Below are 21,671 nucleotides of genomic sequence, written 5' to 3' on the forward strand. Positions count from 1 at the left end.
GCGAATGTTTCGTCGTGCAAATGTTTGGCGCAAAAAATTCCCCGCTTTTTAACTCTGTTTGCGCGCGAAAAATTATTTTGTCGCGCATATACATTTTGTGCGACAAAAGTTTTGATGGCGCAAATTTTCAGTGGATTGTGCGACGAATAATTTCTTCGTCGCACCAAGTATGGTTTGCGCGACGAATTATTCTTCGTCGCGCAAATGGTGAAACGTAGTAGTGAATATGGCAATCAAGGCAAGCGGTCATGCCCTTTATAACTTGGCATGTGGAAACCTCGATGTTTCCAAGAGCCAAGGAAAGTGTTGTGAGCTCCCGGTACTAGTCCTTTGAAAGCTCACTGTTGGTCTCACAGAAACAAATGCAAATTTAACTTTAAGAAAATATAGCCAAATTGCAGACTATAAATACAATGATATGAGATCACAATTCGTGTGTGTGTGTGTGTGTGTATGTGAGAGAGAGAGAGAGAGAGAGAGAGAGAGAGAGAGAGAGAGAGCTTCAATTTCCATTAGGCTAGTTGGAAGTAAAGAAACTTTATTCTAGTTGCATTCTTATTCAACGCATTCAATCATCTAAACCGGAAAGAACTTTGGACCTTTGGTGGTGGTGGGGTGGGGGAGCTCTGACTTTAAACCATCTTGACATATTTAGTGCGTTTGTGCCATGACCACGACTGTAAGGCGACTTGGGCAGAGGTAGCAACGCAATCTTCCGGCGTTAAATAACTACGAATGACATAAAATAGGCTCTTTAGCTTCATTGGTTTTGTCTTCTCTTCTTCCTTTTTATTTCTCTTTATGATCAAAATAATCTCACAATCAGTTCTTCAATAAAATATCTTCACAATTAGCTTGAACTTGGACAAATATATATCTTCATCTTTTGACTTTCCAACTTCCTACAAAAGATAAATTCACCTAAGTTCACCAAATTAAATAAGGATTTCTGCAACTTACACACAACACCCTTCTTGGAGGTTACAGGAATACCAGGAGGAAGATCCATGTATATTTCTTCCTTGAGGTCACCATGTAGGACTGCAATTTTGACATCAAACTGCAACAAGGGTCAGTCACGATTAGCAGCCAGGGACAAGAGTACACGCACAATATTGAGCTTTGCTAGTGGAGTAAAGGTCTCCAAGTAATCCACTTCATAGGTCCGAGTAATCCAGCCTTGTAACGGTCAATGAAACCGAGCCTTATGCTGCAAAGTAAACACTCATCTGCACCCAACAACTTTCTTCCCTCTTGGAAAATGGACTAAATCCCAAGTTTCATTCTTGTTCAAAGCTTCCATTTTAACATTCATGGCATCCATAAATTTAGGTTCAAAAAGAGCATCCTGCAGTTTAGTTGGCAAACATACACTAGATAATTGACATAAATATAATGCATATGACTTAAATAAACGATGAGTTAACACATAATGGCTATGAGATATTTAGATTTAGCATGTATATCGGGTGAGTATTGTACTTTAGATTTCCCACGAATAGTACATGGGGCAATCTGGTAACTTAGCATAGATGATTCATGATTACCTCACTGGGCCTATTATCACTACTTGGCGGGAGCAATAGTAGAAGAAGGGGTCTTGCATCGAACTCATCTACCCAAGAGTCACAAGAATCACTATCACATTCTTCAACCATGGGCGACTGGTCTGCATTCGTAAATGTCGACCGGTTGTTTCATCACAGAGAGCATTTTCTTCATCTTTAGCTACAGACGACCGATCGTTTCATCACAAAGCAATATCTTCACCTCTAGATCTTGGTAACCGATCCTTTCTACAGCCTCCTGGTCATTTGCTTCCCGAGAACAATATCTTCATATATAGTATTTTGGCCATCAAGTCCAAGATCATCCAATTCAAGACTCTCCAATTCACTCCCCATTCTTCCCCTGAATTGGAGAATAGAGAAAAACATAATATGACACTTCTTCATGGAAGGTTACGTCCAAAGTAACATGCACCTTCTGGGTATGAGGATGATAACACTTATAACCTTTCTGAGTAGAAGAGTAGCCAATAAAGACACAGCACAAAGCACAATGATCAAGTTTACTCATGATGAGAGTAAATATGAACATAGGCAACACATCCAAAACTTTTGGAGGTAACTTGAAGATGAAGACATGAGAAACATGGTCACCAAACACATCATGCGGAGTCTTGAAATCCACAACTTGGCTAGGAGTACGATTAATCAAATAGGCAGTAGATAGAACATCATGCCCCCAAAGATAATGGGGAATAGACATATCTAATATGAGTTAGTGGGCAATTTCAAAAAATTGTCGGTTCTTCCTTTTAGACACATCATCTTGTTGAGGGGTAAAAGAAGTTGTCGTTTGGTGAATAATACCTTGAGCATGGAAGAAACACATCAAAGTATTATTCACATATTATCCTCCGTTATCAATCCAGAATACTTTGATCAAAGCCTGAAACTGAGTAAACACCATAGTACAAAACTCTGGAATAATGGAAACAACATCATGTTTATTTTTCATCAAGAAAACCCAAGTGAATCAGGTACAATCATCAATAAATGTGACGAACCAACGAAATCCGTTGCAATAACTTGAGCCGGACCTCACACATCAAAATGCATTAAATCAAAAGGCTTTGCAGCTTTACTGTCACTTAAAAGAAACACAATGCGATGACTCTTGGCCAAAATACATGTCTCACACTTAAAACTTGACTCATCACAAAATCTGAATAAATATGGAAACAAATGCTTAAGGTAGCCAAACAACGGGTGTCCGAAACAACGATGCCATAACCAAATTTATTGTTTGTCTTTGACACTACAACTTTGAACATTATTAACAACATGATCACAAACTGGTGCGGCAGACAATGTCAAATAATATAACCCCCTATCCGTTTACTATGCCCAATTGTCTCGTGAGTCTTGAGATCCTGAAAAAAATGATGTGTGAGATAGAAAGTAACAAAAGCATTAAGTTTATCAAGTAATTGACCAACAGATAACAAGTTACAATGGATATTGGGAACTAGTAACGCACGAGACAAGGACATAGTATGAGTGAGGGAGATTGTGCCCTCGCCAGCAATTGAAATGGCAAGCCATTAGCACTAGTTATGTATAAGTCATGGGTGTTACTAGACAATTCATTAAAAAATTTAGCATCATAAGTCATATGATCAGTAACACCAGTGTCAATTATCCAAGTACATGAAATAGAGTCAAAACACACAAATTTGCAGAAATAGCAGCAACAACACCAACAATAGAGTTATCACCCATGATTGCAGTGGAAACTCAACATATCTCGGCAGAGCACATAGTGGAACACAGCAGAGGCACAAATACGGTAGATGTATGAAGACGGAAATGGCATAAACATAGTACAGGGACGAGCACACAAACCCATGAGGACACACACACAGGTAGAAAAAAAAATGGGGCTAGAACATGAGTGGGCACAACACACATGTCATCAGAAAGTCGGCTCTGATGCCAAGTCAAACAATATGGGTTATAATATTTTCTGATATATTTTCATTCTCCAAAAGGAAGTATTTATAATACAAGTATGTGAACCCTAATAGGGTTATACAAGGCAACAAATAAACTCCTAATTATACAAAATTTATACAAAAAAGAAAGAAATAAAATCGTAATAAAATAGAAAATAAATCTCCTAATCAAACTAAAATCTCGCAAACAAAAAAATGCTCTTGGAATTAAAAGTTTCTGTTGAGTGTTGGTTTGTAAACGAGGGGACTAAAAGATATCTACAAAACTAGTGTTAAGTTGGACCACTTCTGTCAGACTTCTCTAATTAAACACTGCATTCGTGTGGACGTGATTGATTATCTGAAAACAACTCTACTGAATCTTCCCCGCCTACTATACACAATAATAGTCAACATATATGGAGACACCAAAATTTATTCATCGAAGACAAAGTCTCATTGATTCAAATTTGGACCCATTTTAAACCTTAACAAGTAAAATATTATTTGTTTTGTGAATAAATTTGGTGACTCAAACCTTAACAAGTAATGCTTATAAAATAAAGTATGAGGAGAAGAGGTTCTTTCAAATGAAATGAAGGAAGCTTCTTTTTCTTTATGTTGAGATATAATTTAAATATATGTGAATCATTGAGACAGGGTCAAGACCTTTCACAATCAGTCCCAACCTAAGTCGTCCAAAATAGTAAACACCATGGAAACTCAGATGAAGTGACCCATTCCCCTAGATAATAATTCTCTGTTATACAAGCAATGGTCCCTCAACTATACTCTAGCTGCTGCATTGCTACAATCCAATTATAGCGCAGTTCCAAGAGGTTGTTTTGTTGCACCATTACCTTCCGCCAAACTCAAGTTTCTCACAAAAGTGAGGTAATGCGAAATTCATTCACAATCCTCCTTCCACAACCCTCAATTGCCGCAATCCAACTTTTGAAACACCAAAAAGGTAGCCATGAAGGACTAATTCAAGAGCATTTGAGAGACAAATTCAAGAAGGTAGCCAGAAGGGTTTCCAGGAAATTAATGCTATTAATAATACATATATGATAAAATTAAAATTGTATTGTATGTATTTTTCATCCAAATGGAGGAGAATGTGTTCATTTATTCAATTTTAGTGGTTTCAGAAATTGGGCTTGAAATTTGTTTGGATTCTATCAAGTTTGATGTTTTTCTTGTAAGAAAAAAAGAAAGGAAAAAACGTGTTGAATATTTTGATGATATGTATGACGATGATCAAAAGTTTAAATCTATTGAAACTTTTGGGCAATCCTAAATTAATAATTAATCCCAAACATAATACTAATTAACTCTAAAGCTGACCCATATAGCCAACCTTTATTGGTTATGTATAGTTAGTAAATTACGGAGCGGGAAAAGTATGGATAAAATATATATGTTTTATCGACAAAAGGATTTACGTTGTTAGTTGATCTAGGTATTTTTCAATTGATTTCATGCATCACTTGAAGCCTAAAGTTTCTGATACTATAGGGATGGTTTGATAAGTATGAAGAGGCTCCTTCAAATGAAGATGCTTCTTTTTCTTAATTTTGATAAGAAAAATATGTGGTAAATTAATTCAGTCAAAACTGGTCCATAGTCAAGACCTGTCATAATCAATCATATTAACTTGTTTAATTAGTGGGACATTAGTGGTTCAAAATACTTGTTTAATTGTTTAATTAGTGTTTAATCAATCAATTTACAACGTGGGATATATGTTTAATTTGTTTCGAAGTTCATTGCAATGCTTCAAAAAGAAAAAGAAACACTCTGGTGCGTAATAGCCAAATAAATAAAGAATATGAAGGAAGGAACATATTATACGTACTGCTGATTATTAATTACATCACAACCAACCTGTTAATTGGTATTTATTGGGAGAAAAATAAATTAAACAATTTCTTGCTTACATTGGGAGAAAATAATTTCAGTACTGAATTACATGAAGAAATAAAATAAAATAATTGACTTAGCATTTCATCATGACTTTGATGGCCTTTTATTTTTCTTGAAGATTAAACATAATTAAAAGGAATTTTATATATATACGTATGAGAGCAGCATATTATTTCTTTGGTGGTGCTGCTGATCATGTCCTTTCACGAACGACCTTGCTCCTCTGAGCCCTCTCCTTAGAGAGAACGCTCGCTATCCTACACATGCAAATTAATTAACAAAACAAAAGTCATTAGTGTGTTAATTTATTGAATTTACATGATCATGCTACAACTTAATCATAATATATAATAGAGCAAATACCTCACAAGAGCCTCTGCGTTTGTAACCTCAGGACGAACAGGCTTGGATTTACCAGTATCAAAATTCAGTCTCAAACCGGTTTCTTCAACAATGCCTCTCCAACTTTTACCAAATCATTCAAGTTTTGTTCTGTGGCAATATCCACAGAAGTCAATGTTCCACTTAGCGATCATCCTGCATATTCATTTCCGAGTACTTGTGAGCTTAGTTTCTCTTAATACCTTCTTTTTCTTTTTCTTTTTTTCTTTTTTGTATATAAAACGGTCATTTGATCTAGTGATATTTATCTCAATTTTATTGCACATTCTTTTGTTACCTGAATTCGAAGGTAATTGTCATGAGACCTGAAGGGCTTGAAAATGGTAGCAAGGTGGAAATCAACCATGTCACTACCTGCGTGGGTGAATATATCCACCAATGGAGCCGAAAAATCGGATCCGATAAGCCACCCGAAAGCACCCCACTCAGCCGCTTCATTGGCGTCATACTTCTCCTCAGACGTTGTACCAGTCCCTAGTGATATGACTAGGAACCGCCCATACAACTGTTCATTTTCACCCATAGGCAGGAAGTCAGGTTGCCCTTGTGGATTTGTTTCGTCACTTCGCTCATAGCAACCAAGGCCTAGAAAGAAAGAAAAATTAATACACACATATTAATGATGATCATATATATGAAATAATTCAGATTATGCAAATTAGGTTTTTGCAATTTGATCAATGTATACCGGGTTATTGGCAGCAACTCCACCGTCGGTGAGATTGAATTCTCTTGATTCACCATTTGAATTTGTGGATTTAAATTGATAGGTTGGAAGATAGTATGGGGCTGCTGAAGTTCCAATGCATATATCCGAGAGCAAAGCATCCAAGCTGGGTTTCTTTTTCAACTGAAATCATGACAAACATATATATACAAAATCAAGAAATGTTCATAAAAAGAGCACCATTAGAATTAAATTATGTAAATATATGCATGTGTTTCAATTAAGAGATAATTAATAAACAAACCTCATAGTTGGAGAAGATAACTGGTTGCAGCCGCTTTATATCAAAAGTTGGGATTACAACGTTAGTTAATGTGTCGCGCAAATGTTTGTCTCCTAATTTTTCCTTCAATATTTTATGTAAATACTTCCCGTCATATTTTGGTCTCCCTAGACCTTTCAAATTCTCCTCGACATTGATGAGTGGAGAACTGTTGTACGTGGATGAAAATTAATTATCGCGAACAATTATGTATACAAATGTAGTACAAAAATCTATGAAGAATTAACTATACCTGGATTGGGGGAAGATTTTAGGGCAGTTTTCGAGATAAAAAGGGTTGATATCTTTAGCAGCATACAAAGGACGGTTATTTTCATTTGGGGTAGTAAGCATGGCTGTCACAAGGCCACCTGTACTAGTCCCTGTAATCACATCAAAATAATCTGCTAGCCTTGCATCCTGACCATCCAGTTTCTGCATATAGCAAACAAGTAAAGCGAAAAGTTAGTTGCATTAGATTTTTTATTTTTTATTTTTTATTTTTTAAAAAAAGAATGAGAAACACCAACAAATTATGAGAAGTGGAGCAAACATGTTCGCTAGGTGTAACATCATGTGATAGCGTGACCAATCCACTTATATTATAACACGTGTATTTATTTAAAGTTTTGATTTGATCATTGTTTTACCTGAAGCTCAGACTCTAAGAAGTTGAGGATGGTTCCTGGGATAATCCCTCTTATTCCACCTCCATCAATACTAAGAACAGTAATGAGACTTCCATTTGTGGGAGAGTGAAGGGATGATCTTGTTTTCTCCATTAGTGATACAAGAGAAGGTTACGCACAAGACTTAGTTTAGGAACGAAAACTCAGAGAGAGAGAGAGAGAGAGAGAGAGATTAATTTGAAATTTGAAGAATCTCAAGAGGAAGGCGTTGTAGGTTGTAGGAATTAAGCTTTGGTTGTGGGGTTTATATAGAGCTCTTTTCCCCCAAATCTTGACCCCAAACTTATGTATATCTTGACCGAGTTGTTTCCGTTTACTTTGTCTTTTGAATAGTCCTTATATTGTTATTAGACATGCTTTCCTATCGTTTCAAAGTCCACGACATAACATTTGTATTGTGATTATTCATTTGAACATCCATGTTATACGTAGTTTGCCAGAATAAGTTTATGTTCCTTCGCAGTGATCACATAAATCTTCCTACACAGAATTTTCTATTTTCTAACTTGTACTGCTGCAAATGCATTGATTCCTGCACGTGGAAATACTCATCACTATTTATACCTCACATGTTAAATAATAAACACACCTTATATATCCCACCATATTTACCTATGTATCTGTGTACGTGTATATGTATATGTACGTATATGTATGTGTGTGTAAATGTACTTACATGTGTCTATATGTATAAATAATAATAATAATATATTATTATTATTATTATTATTATTATCATCATTATCAATATTGTTGTTACTTGTTAGTGGATCGCTAGGGTTAGATAGACGACTATATACGTTAATATAGTTTTCAACACGTCTTTTCAATGCATTGTATGTATCGACAAGTTGCAATGTCTTTAGTGTGAAATTTCATATTTAAATGTAACTCACGATGTTAAAATGTAATATTGATTTAAAATCCCATATTTCAATTCACTTCCGTTGAGATTCACACATATGCATGTACGTCATCGTTTTGAAGCTTGAACATTCAAACCAAGATGAATTGTTCATCCTGCTTTCCTGTGTTTTGAATTTTATTTACCAATACCAGGTCCTCTGGTCTGGCCCAGCTTCTTAATTTGTCTTGTACAAGCTCTGGCTCACTTGATTGCGATGGTCCAGCATGGCTGCCTCCTCCTCGTGGGAAATGCTTACTTATGCCAACAAATTTATCAGATAAACCCAATCTTTAATGGCATGTTTATAACAAGTAATGACAGCCGCTCCCATTGAAGGATATTTCAGTATTTAATAATGTGATTGCTGATAAGACTCACTCCGATTACAAATTAGTCGACATATTTAGTAATGTAAACGAAAAACCAACAAGGTCTATCCCGATAAAAGGGTCTTGACTTGCAGACTCTTATGTTCAAACTCCAACAACACCTTAGTAGTGTGTGTGTGTGTATCACAAACCCCCGTCCCCATCGCACCTTAAAAACTCTCACAAATTTATTAGATAAGATTAAAATGAAACCATCACTATCTCTATGGTCGGCCTTAAATGTATCGTGTATAATGTTACAACTTACAACAAAGTCAGCCCCAAAACAAAACATTTATTACAGGAAAGATTTTGGTTGAACAAGATATTGCACAACTGGACAGTACGTACACTAGAAAGAGTGATGCATACAGCTTTGGGATTGTCTTGCTAGAGCTTATAACTGGCAGACCAGCAATAATAACAGATTTAGAACCTGTACATGTTAATGTATCTGATTGGGTGAGGGCCAAAGTTGAGAGAATGGAAGTTGAAAGCATTCTGGATTCGAGTGTACAAGGGACATACAAGGATTCTTCTGGAAAAACTGCCCAGGCTTGTTGTCTAAAACACCAACCGAAAGGCCAAAAATAAGTTGTGTATGACAGATTGAAGGAATGCTTGGAAATTGAGAAGGCCTCTGAAGAATCAGCGATTGCGAGTGGCGATGAGGGAAGATTGAGCAGTTCAAATCAAATGAACACCATTTAACAGATGTACCGTTTAGTACTAGTCCTTTGAGTGTTGGCGTTCTTCTTAGGCTTCAGGTTTGGTTTCAGTTTGTCGCTCTGGGAGTGTTTTCTTTTGGCTTGCTGGGTTCTTTGGGGTTTCTGCTTTGCTTTTAGTTTTTTCTTTCTTTTTTGCTTTTTCCTGTTAAGTTGTTTGCTCTTGGACAGGGCCAGTCCTAGAACTTAAAAGATGTGTAAAAATAAAAGTTTACGATATAAAGTTAGAAATTGGGTGTTATACATTTAACCTTTCAATATGAGAAAACCATAATATGGCAATCAAGGCAAGCGGTCTTGCCCTTTATAACTTGGCATGTGGAAACCTCGATGTTTGCAAGAGCCAATGAAAGTGTTATGAGCTCCCGGTACTAGTCCTTTGAAAGCTCACTGTTGGTCTCACTGCAGAAACAAAGGCAAATTTAACTTTAAGAAAATATAGCCAAATTGCAGATAATAAATACAATGATATGAGATCACAATTCATGTGTGAGAGAGAGAGAGAGCTTCAATTTCCATTAGGCTAGTTGGAAGTAAAGAAACTTTATTCTAGTTGCATTCTTATTCAACGCATTCAATCATCTAAACCGGAAAGAACTTTGGACCTTTGGTGGTGGTGGGGTGGGGGAGCTCTGACTTTAAACCATCTTGACATATTTAGTGCGTTTGTGCCATGACCACGACTCAGAAGGCGACTTGGGCAGAGGTGGAAGCAACGCAGTCTTCCGGCGTTAAATGACTACGAATGACATGAAATAGGCTCTTTAGTTTTATTGGTTTTGTCTTCTCTTCTTTCTTTTTATTTCTCTTTATGATCAAAATAATCTCACAATTAGTTCTTCAATAAAATATCTTCACAATTAGCTTGAACTTAGACAAATATATATCTTCATCTTTTGAATTTCCAACTTCCTACGAAAGATAAATTCACCTAAGTTCACCAAATTAAATACATAAAATTCATAAATTCAATTGGTGAGAATGAAATGTAATAATAAGTGAAATTATCTTTATTAAACCAAATTTATATAATAAAGTCTCCAAAATAATATTAAAAAAACTACGTAATTTGAGACTCTCATCAGCCAGCCCTCACAACGACAGAATTGCTGAATTATGGACTGCCAAAATCTTTAAACTCAATCCCATTAAGGCTCGAACAACGGGACAAGCTTGTCTTGACAGAAAGAAACACATCTCTACTTGTGGCAGCAGTTGAGCAGCAAGAGATGCAACTTTTAACATATAAAAATTCTTCTACACCATTATCCTTTTTGTTTTGTATTCCTTTCTGGCTTATGAATAAATCTCCTGATTTGAAGAGTAGACAAATGAAAAGCTATCTGTCCAACTGCTAGGCTTCCGTCTCAGCTTTTCCATTGCAGAGCTTCGAATTGCTGATACAATTACCTGAGAAAAAACACCAAAAAACTAAAAGCAACCTACAAACTCTCATGGATTTAACAAGAGAATGAAAAGATCATATCTAAATATTCATTTGGGTGGTTAGTGAGTACTTCCTGATCAAAGTCACTTGTTAGGTACTGATCCTCAGCTGCTGGGCTCGAAGTTAGAAGCCATCTGCCAATATGGCAATTGGAAAATGCTTCCGTGAGACAAGCAACAAGAAATTTGCATCTTTTGGAAGGATTTGGTGGCTCTTCTTCATGAAAAAAAAGTCCAACAATATAGGGTAGAATATTTTCTGATATATTTTCATTCTCCAAAAAGGGGTATTTATAATACAAGTGTGTAAACCCTAGTAGGGTTATACAAGGAAACAAATAAACTCCTAATTACACAAGATAGAAAAGAGAAATAAATAAAATCCTAATAGAATAGAAAATAAATCTCATAATCAAATTAGAATCTCGCCAACACTCCCTCTAAATTTGAAGCAAAGATGTCACTTATTTCTGACTTGTCAAGCGAGTTGAGAAAGATGATAGTAGACACAACTTTCGTAAGAATATTTGCTAGAATATTTGCTAGCTGATACTCGGATGATATGAACGGAAAATAAATAATCTCAGCATCCAACTTCTCTTTAATAAAATGTCGATCAACCGCCACATGCTTTGTACAATCATGTTGCATAGGATTATGAGCAATCGCAATTGCAGCTTTATTATCACAATACAAATCCATAGGTTTCTGGGGCTCCCAAATCTCCCAACAATCTCCTCAACCAAAGTAGCTCACACACACCTTAAGCCATCCCATGATACTCGGCTTCAGCACTAGACCGAGACACCACTTTTTACTTTGTAATCCTCCAAGTAACAAGATTATCACCAACAAATGTGAAATACCTAGACGTAGAACGTCTATCAGTGATTGAACCAGCCCAATCGGCATCTATATACCCTTCCACATCCATATGACCATACTTGGAAAACATTAACCCATTTCCATAAGTTATTTTCAGATACCTCAATATATGCATCACAACACCCATATGATCTTCACTAGGAGAATGCATACACTGACTCACTACACTCACTGCATATGCTATATCAGGACGTGTATAAGCCAAATAAATCAATTTTCCCACAAGCCATTAATAACGCTCCTTATCAGTAGGGGCTTGATTATGATATAACCCCAACTTATGATTTTGTTCATTAAGAGTATCAATTGATTTACAAAAAACATTCCAATCTCTGCAAGTAAATCCAAAACATACTTCATTTGGGACAAAAAGATACCATGCTTAAATTTGAAACTTCAATCCCAAGAAAGTATCTCAAGTCACCTAATGACTTCATCTCAAATTCGGAAGCCAGATACTTTTGAAGATTTTGCATTTTTGTCTGATCATTTCCAATCACAATCATATCATCAACATAAATAATTAAAGTTGTCAATTTACTTTTATGATGCTTTTGAAACAAAGTATAGTCCGAATTAATTTGTGCAAACCCAAATTTCTTCATTGACGCAGCAAATCTCCCAAACCATGCTCTTGGAGACTGCTCTAATCCATATAAGGATTTCTGCAACTTACACACAATACCCTTCTTGGAGGTTACAGGAATACCAGAGGAAGATCCTTGTATATTTCTTCCTTGAGGTCACCATGTAAGACTGCAATTTTGACATCAAACTGCAAGGGTCAGTCATGATTAGCAGCCAGGGACAAGAGTACATGCACGGTATTGAGCTTTGCTAGTGGAGCAAAGGTCTCCAAGTAATCACTCCATAGGTATGAGTAATCTGGCTACCAATCCTTGTAAGTCAATGAAACCGTCAACCTTATGCTTCAAAGTAAACACTCATCTGCACTCAACAACTTTCTTTCCTCTTGGCAAATGGACTAAATCCCAAGTTTCATTCTTGTTCAAAGCTTCCATTTTAACATTCATGGCATCCACAAATTTAGGTTCAAAAGAGCATCCTGCAGTTTAGTTGGCAAACATACATTAGATAATTGACATAAATATAATGCATATGACTTAAATAAACAATGAGTTAACACATAGTCGCTATGAGATATTTAGATTTAGCATGTATATCGGATAAAAGAGTATTGTACTTTAGATTTCCCACGAATAGTACATGGGGTGCAACGTTGCGTAACTTACGGCATAGATGATTCCATCAGTGATTACACGTATTATCAGTTGTACTTGAAGTTGACGAGCAATGGTAGGGCGATCGAAGGGGATAAAAATATATATATATATATATATCTCTCTTGCATCGAACTCATCTACCCAAGAGTCACTCTCTCTCACATTCTCAACGGTCATGGGCGACTGCTCACCCCGCATCGAGTTCGACATTGGCCACCGAAAATGTGACCGACTTTGTCTTCCGGCCACCGTTTCACAGAGAGGCATGCTTTCTCACCTATTTTCATGACTGATGGTTGGATAGGATTTCATTAATTTTGACGTATGGTTTTTGTAATTGAAATTCTTTGGGATCGCGCTTCCCTGGGATAGATGACAACAAATGGGTGTTTTACCTATAGGAATTTGTGAGATTCGCTTGTCGAATTTGATCAAGCTACCACAATGGCATATGGGCACTTGTTGGCCTGTCTTTGAGTTCGTAGATTAAGATATTGTTTGAGTCGTCGATCAGATATTGCTCTATGTTCGATAGGTTTCGTTATCGTTGTGTATTTAACTATATGTTCTAGACATCCTTAGGATCGTGTCGACGGATCACGGAGCAAATTGATAGGGTTAGGTTTAGGTAGTAATCGTCCAATAGTGCGATCGTGATCCGATCATCGATCGTCTGGACCAAACATGCAGGACATGTATCCTAAACCTTGTGAAACCCATAGGTTTCGGATAGTAAAAAATGACCCGTTTGACTAGTCATCCGTTGACCGTGAGTCTCACTTTTAATGACCCTAGTGACAGGTCTTGAGTGTTGTTGAGTTATGTTGATTATGTGGGATTAGGTAAATTGGGGGATTCGGATGCTATATTGCTATTTTGGATATACATATATGTATATATATTATGTCAATATTCTTTTTTACACTGTAAGTACTATCCTCCTACGTGACGTAGGATTTTGCGTGAGGACAAACCCTAGACGTGGCGTTTGGATGTGACCATATAAGGAGATTTTGTAATATTTAGGTCACAAGGCGTATGATTTTGCTCATATGTGGCTGTCTGTCTCTTTTGGGTGGAAGTTTTGGGAAAGATTTTCCGGCGTTGAGACAGCCATATGGCATTGGATGTTCTCGGCGCTTCTCCCACATGGCTTTCCGGATGAGGACAGACCTCATCGTTATTTCCATCGTATAGGAGATTATGTAATATGAGATGATAAGTCACAAGTGGTGTAGGATTTCTTGTTGACAAACCACATACGTAGCGTTGGATGTTCCGGCGTATGGGGAGATTATGTAATACGATAGGTCACACGTCTATTTTTCGGCTGACTTGAGACCCCAATGGCGTTGGATGTCTCTCATTTACGTATGTAGGAGATTATGTGATTGTTCAAGGTCCCACGTGGCATGGCAGGATTTCTTCGTGTGAGGACAGACCCCATATGTGGCGTTGGATGTTCCGGCGATGGGGAGATTATGTAACATGAGATGATAGGTCACCGCGTAGGTCACACGTCATTCTCCTTTGACATGCACCCCATATGTGACGTTGGATGTCCGCATCCGGCACATCGAGATTATGTGTTGTCAGCTAGTCTCACGTGGCGAGGAGCGTTGAGAAGACCTGCCATACGTCCGGCGTTGGATGTTCCGGCGTATAGGAGAACTGAGCTAGGTCACAGCGTGTTTGCTACGTGGCGTTGGATGTTCCAACGTATGAAGATTAGATTGTTTCACGTGGCGTATGATTTTTCGGTATTGAGACAGACCCCATATGGCGTTGGATGTTCCGGCATATGAGGAGATTATGTAACATGAGATGATAGGTCACACGTGACGTAGGATTTTCCGGCGTGTTGACAAACCCCATACGCTGGTGTTGTGTTCCGGCATATGGGGAGATTATGTGATTATTAGAATCTCATGGCGCAGGATTTTCTACTTTTACGTGGCGTTGGATGTTCCTGCATATAGGGAGATTATGTAACATGAGATGATAGGTCACACGTGGTCACACGTAGGATTTTCTGGCGTGTTGACCCCCTATAGTTTGTTCCCAATGGTGGAGATTCGGTAAAGTTTCTGATTTCCACGTGTGGCTCCCTTAGTAAGGGTTAGTTCTAGGTTTAGTGTTGTTTTATTGAGATAGTTCGGTGTGTTACTTATTTGGGGTGAAAACATGTGATTGTTTGTTGCCTCGGTTGATATTTGGGAAGTTATTTTATATTGATTATAGTCTTCTTATTTCTGCGTCTATGTTTGCATGTTGATTATATTGTGCTGCTGCCTTGTTACAGATATTAACCAAAGTTGTTACTAGCACAGGGGACTCTGCTGAAAATTCTAGAAATCTGACGGGCCCTTATTTCTAAGTGCCTAGGTGATGTCACTAATTCCACAATTCTCTAGAGCTTGTAGGTTCATCTTGGTATGCTCTGTGTATGTTATTGTTTTATTTCATATCTGACAGTTGACTAGTCATAAGAGTATGAGTATGGCAATGGGGTCTTGGGTCTAAAGTGTGTGAAGTCTTATGGGCGATGTCGTTCTTGGTTGAATCATCTTTTTCTTCATCGTCACCTAAGTATCCAAATGACTTCAGTTTCATCACTGAGAGCAATATCTTCACCTTATATCTTGGTAATCGACCAACCCTACTGCTACCATGGTCATTTGCTTCCCGAGAACATCTTCATATACAGTATTTTGGCCATAAGTCTAAGATCTTCCAATTCCAGACTCTCCAATTCACTCCCCATCCCCTGAATTAGAGAAGATGGAAAAACATAATATGATACTTCTTCATAAAGGTTACGTCCAAAGTAACATGCACCTTCTGGGTAGGAGGATGATAACACTTATAACCCTTCTGAGTAGAAGAGCTTAGCTAATAAAGACACAGCACAAAACGCAATGATCAAGTTTACTCCGTTGATGAGAGTAAACATGAACATAGGTAACACATCCAAAAACTTTTGGGGTAACTTGGAGACGGAAGACATGGGAAACATGGTCACCAAACACATCATGCGGAGTCTGAAATCCACAACGGCTAGGAGTACAATTAATCAAAAGGCAGTAGATAGAACATCATGCCCCCAAAGATAATGGGGAACAGACACATCTAATATGAGTTAGTGGGCAATTTCAAAAAATTGTCAGTTCTTCCTTTTAGACACATCATTTGTTGAGGTAAAAGAGGTTGTCGTTTGGTGAATAATACCTTGAGCATGGAAGAAACACGTCTGAAGTATTATTCACATATATCCTCATTATCAATCCAGAATACTTTGATCAAAGCCTGAGTAAACACCATAGTAACAAAACTCTGGAAGGATGGAAACAACATCATGTTTATTTTTCAGCAAGCAAACCCAAGTAATCGAGGTACAATCATCAATAAATGTGACGAACCAACGAAATCCGTTGAAATAATGCTTGAGTCGGACCCCACACATCAAAATGCACTAAATCAAAAGGCTTTGCACTTTACTGTCACTTAAAAGAAACACATATGCGATGACCTTGGCCAAAATACATGTCTCATACTTAAAACTTGACTCATCACAAAATAAATAAATATGGAAACGCTTAAGGTAGCCAAACAACGGGTGTCCGAAACGACGATGCCATAACCAAATTTATTGTTTGTCTTTAATACTGCAACTTTGAACAGTATTAACAATGATCACAAACTGGTGCGGCGGACAATGTCAAATAATATAACCCCCTATCCGTTTACCATGCCCAATCGTCTCGTGAGTCTTGAGATCCTGAAAAAAATGATGCATGAGATAGAAAGTAACAAAAGCATTAAGTTTATCAAGTAATTGACCAACAGATAACAAGTTACAATGGATATTGGGAACTAGTAACGCACGAGACAAGGACATAGTATGAGTGAGGGAGATTGTGCCCTCCAGTAATTGAAAATGGCAAGCCATTAGCACTAGTTATGTATAAGTCATGGGTGTTACTAGACAATTCATTAAAAAAATTAGCATCATAAGTCATATGATCAGTAACACCAGTGTCAATTATCCAAGTATTAGACCCAATACATGAAATAGAGTTAGAAACACACAAATTTGCAGAAATAGCAGCAACCACACCAACAATAGAGTTATCACCCATTATTGCAGCGGAAACTCAACAGATCTCGACACAGCATAGTGGAACACACAGAGGCACAAATACGGATAGATGTATGAACACAACTGGCGACGGGAGTATGGCATAAAATAGTACAATACAACACACAAACCCATGAGGACACACACGACACAGGTAGCAAAAAAAAATGGGGCTAGAACATGAGTGGGCACAACACACTTGTCATCAGAAAGTCGGCTCTGATGCCAAGTCAAAAAATATGGGTTATAATATTTTCTGATATATTTTCATTCTCGAAAAGGTATATAATACAAGTATGTGAACCCATAGGGTTATACAAGGCAACAAATAAACTCCTAATTATACAAAATTTATACAAAAAAGAAAGAAATAAAATCGTAATAAAATAGAAAATAAATCTCCTAATCAAACTAAAATCTCGCAAACAAAAAAATGCTCTTGGAATTAAAAGTTTCTGTTGAGTGTTGGTTTGTAAACCGCGGGGACTAAAAGATATCTACAAAACTAGTGTTGTGTGTGTCATTCTTACTCGACTTTATGTCCAAATTGACCTGTTTATTAGAAATGGAGAATATTGCTTTATATCCTATGGGGTAAAGACAAAGCTAAAAAGAAAGCATTAGACGTTTTAACAAAAGTTCAAACCCCCCCTTTGATGTTGCAACGCTTACTTGTTCCATTGAAGACCCTTCACTTCATCCGTTTCTTTCGTTCTTCCTGCATTTGGTGCCTCTTCTGTAGTTTTCAATTTTACACTTAAAGTTGAAGCCATGGTGAACTAGGACATCTTACCAAGCTGAAATGGCTATATGTGAAATTTGCCAAAAGTGAGAAAGCCTGCCCCTTATTTCAATAGAAGACCATATAGGATCAAGTTAACACACCCAAATTTCATTTTCATTAAAAGCAATCAAACTAGTTAAATTTACAGTGATTGCCCAACAAAAAAAGAGGTAAAACAACATGACATTGAGTTCTGTGTTTTTTAAGATAAAGACGATATATTGTATTTATAATTCAAGCACAAAGGACCGTCAACCACAAGAGCCAATATAAATAGAGATAACCATACAAGGTTATTACAAATACAGTAACCCAGTAATCACAAAGGGTTTTTAAACCCTTTATGTGAAAATGGCACTTAAAACCCTGGAAAGTTCATATGGTGGCCACATTAATAAGCCTTTGTATTCATCAAATACTAATCAAACAATTACACCAAGGTTTAAACAAAAGTGAAGGAAATTATGTACCCAATAGGCTAATACTAGGAATTAACCTCATCTTCAGCTGTAAAGCTAAAAGCCATCACCTTACTTACCAACCAACCTCGTGAAATCTATCACCTTACTGCTCCCAATTCTTGTTGCCGAAACAGAAACCAACCAAAAAGCCATAAGAAGTTGGATTATGATTGTTACCCGTCACCAAAAAACAAGTCTTAATCATTGTTTAAATTATCAGATAGAAATTCCTGATTGAATTATGTCTCTCTTTTCATATGGACCCGTCAAAAGATTGACTTTGACTTTGAATTCTTTTTTTGTTTTTTTGTGGCAAGAAACTTAAGTATAATAAAATTAAAATAATTTGATTTCTAACTCAAATAAAGTGAACTAAATACTGCTGGCAAGATCTGAAATGAATTAATTATTAGCAAGCTACAGCCTTTCCATGTGGTGATCTCAAAGGAAGCCACCCTAATAAGTAAAAGAAAATTAAAATCAATATAACTTTGATCATTTCATATTAGATTGGTGAGTAATCAAATATACATACCTTATAGCTACTTCATTTGTTTCAAATCATAAAGAATGTTTCTTCAACAATTCCTCTCCAACTTTTAAATACTGCTGCAATATCACTGTTTTCTCCAATGTATCAACATATATATTTTCACTTCGACCCAACATGCATTGATTATGGTATAGATTCATAGTATGCAGTTGAATTCGGAGGTATTTATTGAAAAACAGTAGCAAGGTGGAAATCGACCATGACTTGCTTGAGAATCTATCAATAAACCCCCTTTCGTTACAATATGATTTCTCTTCAATGACGATATCACTAAGAACCGACCATACTAATTAGCAAAGAAGTCAGAATTTCCCTTAGCACTCATAGCAACCAAATTTCACCATAAGTTGGAGTTGCTGGCAGCTATAGCCTTTCCATGTGGTGATCTCATTTCACGGACCTTCCTTTCCCTGGACAGAATTCATAGCTAGAGAAGACCATTGGTTGTAGCCGCTTTATATCAAAAGTTGGGATTATAACGTTGGTTAACGTGTCACTTAATCTTATGTCTCCTAATATTTTTCATTATCTTATGTAAATACTTCCCATCATACTTTGGTCCTGACACAGCTTTTACCATGTCCATGGCCTCACCAATCAATGTATAGTTGCTGCACAAGCAAAATATATGTGATTGTTAGCCACTATATATGTATAATATTAAAAAAGAAAAAGGTGTTCAAGCTAAGATTAATTATACTAATAATTGATGTACATGTACAAGATTAATGACATTGAGTTGAAGTTAAGATTGATGTTAAATAGCTTGTTAGGTACCTGTCTTGAGGAAGATCTTAGGACAATGTTCGAGATAAAAATCGTTAATGTCTTTAGCAGCAAATAAGGGTCGATTATTTTCATCTGGGGTAGTAAGCATGGCAGTCACAAGCCCACCAGTGCTAGTCCCTGCAATCACATCAAAGTAATCTACAAGCCTTGCTTCTTCACCATCCAGCTTCTGCATATGTGGCAAAGTTCAAGTGAAAATAAATTAGCAAGACAATTACTTTAAACATTATTAATTAAAGTTAAATTATTGGTTTTAATATATATATGCTTAATTACCTGAAGCTCGGATTCTAGGAATTTGAGTATAGTTCCGGGAATAATCCCTCTGATTCCACCTCCATCAATGCTCAGAACGGTGACGATGTTCCCGTAAGTGGGAGACTGAAGAAAATCTTGCTCTCTCCATTTGAGATGAAAGAGAAGACACACCGAATGTGTTGTGCTTATTTATTATGAACTAATGAATAAAACTGCAGAGAGAATAAAGCTTGAACCCTAAAAGAAGGCTGATGATGATGGGATTAATTGAGTTTAGTAAACTTGAGCACCTAGCTATGCCTTATATAGAGATCTTTTCCCCTTCCAACTTTGACCCCAAATTTGTATGCATGTCGCTATAACAAGTTTTAAGTTGGACCACTTCTGTCAGACTTCTCGAATAATAGTTGGTGATCAAATACAAACGTTGATTCAAATTTGGACCCATTTTAAACCTTATCAAGTAAAATATTATTTGTTTCGTGAATAAATTTGGTGACTCAAAGCATCATGAATTACTTAAAACCATCTGTTGTTTAAGCAAATTGATAAACAGGAGCCAAGTCGTGTGGACAAGAAATGATGTTGTCAAACAGTCATATAGAAAACTGGAAACACATTAACTTTGAGAAGAATTCAACAGGACTACCTTGACTTAATAAGTAATGCTTATAAAATAATTTGAGGAGAAGAGTCCTTCGATTATTTTGAGATATAATTTAAATATATATTTTATCAATCAATGAGCTACTGGGTCAGACCTTTTCTAATTAAACACTGCATTCGTGTGGACATAATTGATTAAGTGCTTCGACCTAATTACTATTCACAATAATATTCAACATATTACATACGCGTACTGCTATAGGTGTTTTGTTGCACCATTAGTCCTTCCGCCAAACTCATTAAATTTTCTGTCAAAAGTGAGGGTAAATTCGGAAATTCATTCACAATCCTCCCTTTCCTCCACAACCTCCATTGCCGCAACCCAATCCTTGGAAACACCAAAAAGGTAGCCATGAAGGACTAATTCAAGAGCATTTGAGAGACAAATTCAAGAAGGTAGCCAGGAAGGGTTCCAGGGGAAATTAATGCTATTAATAATACATAGATGATAAAATTAAAATTGTATTGTATGTATTTTTTCATCCAAATGGGCTGGGGAATGTGTTCATTTATTCAATTTTAGTGGTCAGTTTTTCAGAAATTGGGCTTGAAATTTGTTTGGATTTCTATCAAGCCTTGATGTTTTTTTTCTTGTAAGAAAAAAAGAAAGGAAAAATCGTGTTGAATATCTCGATGATATGTATGACGATGATCAAAAGTTTATCAATCTATCGAAACTTTTGGGCAATCCTAAATTAATAATTAATCCCCAGACATAATACTAATTAACTCTGACCCATATAGCCAACCCTTATTAGACTCATGAGATATTGGTCAGTTTGAAATCAAGTAAGATACTCAGGATGGGAGCAGAAGAAGGAATGTCGGTTGCTTTGGTGGAATCAGAGGAAGTATCAGGAGAGAGGTCATAAGTGCCATCAACGAAAACCAATTTTGCCCAATAAGAAAGGGCTTGAGTTGACTTTCCCAAAGTAAAAAGTT

At 36.7% G+C, this 21,671-nt stretch overlaps 2 pseudogenes; both read right to left on the minus strand.

Moving 5' to 3' along the window:
• Positions 1-5,322: 5,322 nt before the first annotated feature.
• LOC148919598 (patatin-like protein 2) lies at positions 5,323-7,707 on the minus strand (annotated as a pseudogene).
• Positions 7,708-10,143: 2,436 nt separating this feature from the next.
• Positions 10,144-11,653, minus strand: LOC148919599 (uncharacterized; annotated as a pseudogene).
• Between the last annotated feature and the right edge of the window lie 10,018 nt (positions 11,654-21,671).

The sequence above is a fragment of the Prunus mume genome, linkage group LG2 (assembly GCF_029339155.1).
Source record: "Prunus mume cultivar Tortuosa linkage group LG2, ASM2933915v1, whole genome shotgun sequence".
NCBI lineage: Eukaryota > Viridiplantae > Streptophyta > Magnoliopsida > Rosales > Rosaceae > Prunus > Prunus mume.